This window comes from Saccostrea echinata, unplaced genomic scaffold, assembly GCF_033153115.1.
Source record: "Saccostrea echinata isolate AGI-Se365-2 ecotype Australia unplaced genomic scaffold, CSIRO_AGI_Sech_v1 ptg000036l, whole genome shotgun sequence".
NCBI classification, from domain to species: Eukaryota; Metazoa; Mollusca; class Bivalvia; order Ostreida; family Ostreidae; genus Saccostrea; species Saccostrea echinata.
The window spans coordinates 2,105,278-2,112,022 of record NW_026889785.1 but is presented as its reverse complement, the minus strand read 5'-3'; the positions used below and the strand labels follow the sequence as shown (position 1 = coordinate 2,112,022).

At 34.1% G+C, this 6,745-nt stretch overlaps 1 pseudogene; it reads right to left on the bottom strand.

Annotated features, from left to right (window-relative positions):
• Window positions 1-1,511: 1,511 nt before the first annotated feature.
• LOC133199843 (uncharacterized) lies at window positions 1,512-2,768 on the bottom strand (annotated as a pseudogene).
• Window positions 2,769-6,745: the final 3,977 nt, after the last annotated feature.

Below are 6,745 nucleotides of genomic sequence, written 5' to 3'. Positions count from 1 at the left end.
AATTTCAGATCCAAGAAGTAAATGGAATCATTCAAAAACACAATATAAACTAAATCGTGTCGTTTTTGGGTGGTATAAATAGCTAATTATTTATCACGGGGGTTAAATGCCAAACCCATGACGTCATAACTACTGATCAAATATTTGCCGAGTGAAAATGAAACGTGACGAGAATTCATGTAAACAAATATTTGAAATGGGAGTTTTAAAGCATATAAATTGAATGTTATGTGTGATTCATAAGGAATTAAAGATTAAGAATCAGGTACGCTGATATATTCCTATCCTGTTTTCTTATAATGAACAGAGGCAGTGCTTTGAAATCCCGATCAGCCTTTCCTCTGTCGCTCTATAACAACAAAGATGCAAAGGTTCAACACTACGCCGCATACGGTGAAACATAATTTTTGTTTGTATCGAAAGCTTGTATTCTATAGTACTTGGAAAGTGCTGCTAGAATCGTGTAGTAACATAAATTGATGACAATTCCTTGATCGTATGTATAAAATGTAAAAATTTTGGTAAGGTTTCATGCTAAACTTTGGAATATTTTTTTCTGTGTTCGGAGAGTAGGATTCTAGCAGCAATTTTCATGATCCAGTGATGTTTTTACATAATTATTTTCACAAAAAGAAATGAATTTTCCCCGGGGTAGTGTTGAACTTTTCACTTTTTCATTAAGGTAATTTTTCTATTTATAGATGTCACGTGATGACGTCGTAGTGGAGTGCTTCTTTTAGCCTCAGACTCAATGACGTCTATACAATGGATAATTATAGTAAATGTTTTATCTCTGGCTTTTCCGATTTATTAATGTTACATTTAACGAAAAAAGTCTAAATTCGCCGAAATATGATCTGTGTACTACCTTAACGTACCCGCGTGTCTGAGAAAACATGCCTTGTTGTTTTTGAGAGTAGAAAGTTTATACCAAAAACATATAATTGATATTACTAAAGAGTTAACAGTAAACACCTTTAAAAAGAATGAAAGTGGGTTTACAAGTGTAGGAAATACAGTATACAGAGTCTTTTCTATTTGTAGAAAAAAATGTGAATTCACCCAGCAAGTTGTGAATTAAAAATTTGTTGATTTTTTTTTTTATTCTCTTTCAAGGGAAACCAGTAGTGGTGTATTGTAATCACAACTTGTTTATCTTTTTTAATAATTAGGTTATGTATCTATATGAAACAAACGAGACAATGCATACAGATCCCTCCTTGTTATGTGACATGTTGAGGCATGTTGAGGATAAAAAACAACTTACATACTGCATACAGTTTGAGCCAATATATTATCGTGAAAAGCGAGCAGCAAGAACAGGAAATAGTTTCAAAAATTACTGGAATATTATAGGTTGGAAAAAAGAATTCCGGAATACTAGAAAATCGGTAAACACATACTTACCTTTTAAATATAGTTAACCTGTAAGATACATTTAGATAAAGACAAAAACTCGATATTAAGCAGTTCTAAAATCATACATAACACTTGGTTTATTTTTCATGGTGTCAAACTGAAGTTGGTAAATTTTTTACCGCACTGAGGCCTGCTTCTTTAATTTGGGAGAACCGACGGGGTCCAATGTTGTTTTCATGCCATCGAGACACAACCACCAGTACGTTGTTAACTTCATTTTCAGCTAGCAGTTTTAGTAATAGCCGTCCTGCCCCATGTTCCCCGTCATCATTTGAACCTTCATGGATTATCCCATCATTGCTTGTGAAACGGTAAGCATAAATGTTATGGTTCGCACTTGGTACGGTTTCGATACGCATGATTTCCACCAGTGATCGTTTGATCTGTTTATAGGAATCGACTTGGGTGGAATGTGCCATAAACCGGTTTCCATTGTCCTCAATTGACTTTCCTGGATTAACGGTAATCTTGACTGCGTCGCTGGTAATCACCTCGTCTGCCGTTGGGAGAGATCCTACTTTCTCTCTGTAGATTGAATTACTCTGAGTGAAAATAAGTTTGTCCCCCTTCATTTTCGTCTCGATATTTCGCTCTGCATATTTTCTTTGAACTTCATATAACTGTTTTCTTCTTTCCCGTATCTCCTCTGGTTGTTGTTGGGCAATTCTTATGTCCGACTTCTTTTCTTTTAAAACTTTTATGTGCTTCATTACAAGATCCTTTTGAGCCTTATCAGCAAATTGCACTCAAATCGGTCTAGGAAACTTTCGTTGAGCATCATATTCTCCCATTCGTTTCTGTATTTGTAATTCATCTACTACTGTCTCCTCCATTTCCATCTCCGATATGAATACATTTCTCAGAATTTTTGCTAAGTTTTCTGGCGACTTCCTCTCTGGGGTTTTTTCCTCTAGTCCACTAACAATAATGTTATTTTCCATTGATCTTGACTTGAGATCAACTATTTGGCTACTTTGCGAATTTACGCGGTATTCAAGACGAACTACATAATCTTTGAGTCTGTTCATTTCACGTTCCATTTTTTTCTGGTTATCCTGCAGTTCTGTCACAAGGTATATTGTGTCGTTGGCCTGCTCTTGAACAGTTTCTAGTCTTTCTTATATACCATTTTTTGCTCTGATTTCTTTTGTGATTTCATCTATGTGTCGTCCTTGTCCATCGAGCCGTAACATAAAATTCGCCAAAGTAGTCTGAGTACTTGTAACGCCCTGCATAATATCCCTTAACTGAAAATCTTCCATTTTCTGATTACTTTGATCGCCTTGTTCCATACACTCGTCTGCACTGTCCATTTTATCTAGTCCTCGTTTTTTGGAGATATCCGTCATTGTTAAGATAAAGACAGTTTACATGTACAGTCATAAACAGAATGAGTATCACTCACCAAGTAAACTGACTTACCGAAAATACACAGAACATTTTCCCGATGTTTGGCGTTATATATTCTTTCAAAAGTTGTCACATAATACTTTAAAGGTTATCAGAATTAAAGTCACTGCACTTTAGGCTTTCGGATTTCAATAATTTCTCTCAGAAAGTCTTGTCCGTCTACATGTTGGGCATGCGCACTAAACTGGCACATTCTTAGTAAAGATAAAGACTGCGGTACGATTTTCTCTGAATTGCCTATTGTGTTATATAAACGCAATAAAAATTTGGGTGATATGGTCACCTCCTCACTAATTAAATAATTTGTATACCAGATGTGCAAATAGGCTCCTGATGATGGCGGATTTGCAGCTTAGAAATAAACTGTAAGAAATTAAAAATCATAAACCTCGTATCACACAGCCGAAACACTAAATTAATGTCGAGTCAAGTGATTTGAGGTACGTGGCTGATGGGAGCCACTTTCTTTGAAACGTTTAATTTAATATTGACACTTTCTTGATAAATTAGCTTGAAACTCCAGTCAGAGATTTTTAAAGTATAATGAATCGTTTACAAAATCTCAACCTATTAAATTCCTTAAAATGATAAGTGACAACAAAATCTTTCTACGCAAGTCTAAATCAAAAAAAAAAAAAACAAAAAAAAAAAACAAAACAAAAAAAAAAACCGATTGCATAGTAATCTTAAACAAATAAATATTAGAATAAGCAATAAAACTACACACTCAAATCAAATAAATCTTAAATAATCTGAATCCGACAAAAATCATTACAGACTTCGTATTATCACAAACTACCTATTAAAAAAAGTGAATTCATTGTTTCCTAATTATTTATTTCTAAAGTTTGGCATCTAATGGCCACGGCTGTTTCAGATCAAATTATTTCAAAAACATTTGTACATGTGTACAGTGGGTGCCAACCCAATTGGTTTTTGGCACACCTCTAATCAAAGCAAACAAATAATCAATCAATCAATATTAACCGTACACATGTCAAAGTTTTACACGATAAGATTGGCGTTTCTTCCAAATTCTGCAGGTCCGCCAGCCCTATGCATCAATAAATCAATTTTCAATTTCATCAATCGAAATTGAATTCAATCAATCAATGTTCAATTCAATCAATCAATGTTCAATTCAATCAATCAATGTTCAATTCAATCAATCAATGTTCAATTCAATCAATCAATGTTCAATTCATATCAATGTTCAATAAATCAATATTCAATTTATTCAACTCAATGAATTGTAGTAATCTCATATTTAAGCCAAGCAATATTTGAATAAATCAATCAATGTTCAATGTTAATTTCATTGTGTTCGATTCCAGATTTATCAACGTAATCATGTTGCAGCTGCGCCCTGTTAACAGCGGCGCAAGTCAAGATGATTTGTGTTAAGCTAAATCCGCAAATCCAGTACTTGGCTCTTGGCAATGTTATTTACAGAAGCATACATCACTGGACGTAGATAGGGCAAGCCGTGACGATGAGGTTGACTAGAATTAATTGATAGCAATCATATAACAGCTACGCCCTGTTAACAGCAGTGCGTGTCAATATGATTGGATAAGAAAAATCCCTCCTAATGGCACTTGGCACTGTCCATCACAAAGGTGTGTAAAGCTGTAGGAAAAAAAGGGGGAGGTCGAACTTTGCAACGGCGACGTCTAAGAATGATTTATGGTTCCACTCCTTGAGTATCTTTCCTGAAATGAAAAACTCGAGGCACAGAAAACAAGTTTTAAGAAATTGGGATTGGGAGGGGTGGGTATTTGAAAAAAATTCTAGAAAGTTTGCAGCACACCCAAAACGTGCATCTTTGGAGAATGGTTGGTAATTGACTGTTTCGATACTTTGCGCAGATATTGCGCGCGCATCATTCCACGTGGTGCGCTGTGATAAATGGATTTATAACGTATTCACTGCATAAATCCGATTAAATAAGGTATCATTTAACAACATCAACACTGTCATTCTGTGTATACGAGAATTATAGACTATATTGATTGATTCTGCACACAACTCATAATTCCCTTGGCGTTTTAGTGGGTGGCATTATTTATTAGGGATATTTCTGAACATAATGAAAAAATCCTTTTACGAAATTGACTAGGTGAAGAACTAAGCAGAACACGTTTGTTTGACCTAAAAGGTATATGTAAATGAAAGGTGTTTAATAGAAATCCAAGCAATTGTCAGGCTATTATTTAAACAGAATATCCAGTTTGCCCCATCATGACAATAAGCACTAGGCGGGTGTTTTCTCCTCCATTGCACCTCTGGTATTTTAAGAAGTCCATGTTTACTCTGCGCCAAATTTGTATTGTTACCCCATGATAAATTAAAGTCCAGGCTTTTTGACATTAAATGCAGCTGCTCTTTTGAAAAGAAAATAACTCGTTAATTAACTTACCTTTTTTTTGGTTACTTGCAAAATTCTGTTAAAAATCACTCTGACTGTACACACAAGTACTCTAAATTAGATATTAAAATTATGCTTGAGAATCTCATTGACAATATCTATATTGTTTTTGTAGATTAGGTCTTCCAACAATCTGTTGGAATTTTCTATTGGTACCAAAAGCGCCCTGTTATAGGCAGACATATTTTTGTATTCATATGAAGCAGACTTCAATCATTAACATCTACATAAGAAAGGGAAAACACTTCTTGTGGCCTTCAACTCGACATTTCGATATATCGACGACGTATTATAAATTAACAATAGTTACTTCCATTCATATGTCGACTCGCTATAACCCAGTGAGACTGAAATAAAAAATACCACAGAGTCTGACACATCTGATTTATATTTGGATATTTTACTTGAAAAAGACGTTAATGGTAATCTAACAACCAAGCTTTATGATAAACGTGATGCCTTCAACTTTTTTCAATCGTCAACTTTCCTTATGCAGCAATATACCCTTATTACTTGCATATGGGGTTTATGTATCTCACTTGATTCGATACGCAAGAGCACGCTATAAAATTTCTAAAACGAGACAGGCTCTTGGCAAACAAGGATATCAACAGTCTCGTTAGAAGTCATCATTTTCGGAAGTTTAATGGTCAATATTATGACCATGCCAGCAAATACAACCTATCAATGAGACAAATGCTGACTAGCGTTTTTTAAATACTTATTCTTGGTCCATTATTTATACATTGAATTGTCTACGGATTCTTACAGTTTTTTTCCCGATCATGACAAGAAGCACACGGCAGGTGTGACCTGATCGGCAGTTGATGCTCATCATTCATGGCACCTGATCCCCCTCTGATGTTTTGTAATTCCACGTTTGCTCTTATCCAATTTTCTATTGTTCCAATGGACTTTTGAGATTGATAACTCTCCGTTTCCTTAATATTTTATATAAAAACAAGATTTTTCACCTAATTTTTTTTCTGTGTGGGAAAAATGATTATAAATATTCTTTCAAACTTAAAGTTAGAACTAAATTAAAAACATTCATGACAAGGATGAGTTCACAGGTAGCGGGTATTCCCGGTAGTGATAATGAAACACGTTTATAAGTTTATGCGTTTACATCAATAAATAGATGAAAACATTTATAAATGGAAAAAGGATAGGTTCTGTGATACAAAGATTGCGTATAATAAAAATATGTTCATAAACTATATAACTTTTCTATTATTCTGATCATAAAAACATAAGTTCTATTTCTTCTGTTACAATAACATATAACGAATAACAATGAAGCCCAAAATCCAATGCATCCTCATATCCCAATCTAACAATAGATAAGGAGATCACTTCTATTGAGGAATTTACTCTTAAAATATTATTAATCTTATTAATCTTCACATTCTTGTAAATAGTTATCTTTCCTTTATGTTTTTTTTTATAAATTTCATAAAATATATATGCAAATATATCAATTTACGG